A 521-nucleotide genomic window follows, 5' to 3' on the forward strand; every position below is an offset into this window, starting at 1 on the left:
CAGCTCAACATTAGTGGATAACTTGGCTAGTGTTGAGTTAACAACGACAAGAAACTTACATGGTGGTCCATGTAAAAATGATCATTATGATGTCGTTGTTAACTCAACACTAGCCAAGTTATCCACTAATGTTGAGCTGCGGTTGCATGATGACGACGCCTGCGGGCCCGCTTTCCCACCCTGACCAGCCGCCGATACTGGGTATCCGACTCCCTGCATCATAACGCACTTCCTCCGTGTGCCTGCCATGACGGCATGAGAGCCGTGACCCAGGGACTCTGCCGGATCACGGAATTACTCCGTTGCCCACCGTCACCACGTGGAGGTGCCCTGGGCACAGACACACTAAAGAAAGTGTTACGACCAGTAAAAACATTAACTTGTTATCAAGAACAAATGTGAACAAAAACGCTGTAGCTATAAGTCCAGTAGAGTACTAAAACATTTTCGATTCTTGTTAAATTTTATTTTTAAAGGCTAGGCAGTGTTCTTAAGATGTTATGGGGTTTGGGCCTTTTTGG

The sequence above is a fragment of the Odontomachus brunneus genome, unplaced genomic scaffold, assembly GCF_010583005.1.
Source record: "Odontomachus brunneus isolate Ranch 3 - 2012 unplaced genomic scaffold, Obru_v1 Obru_scaffold_445, whole genome shotgun sequence".
Lineage (NCBI taxonomy): Eukaryota > Metazoa > Arthropoda > Insecta > Hymenoptera > Formicidae > Odontomachus > Odontomachus brunneus.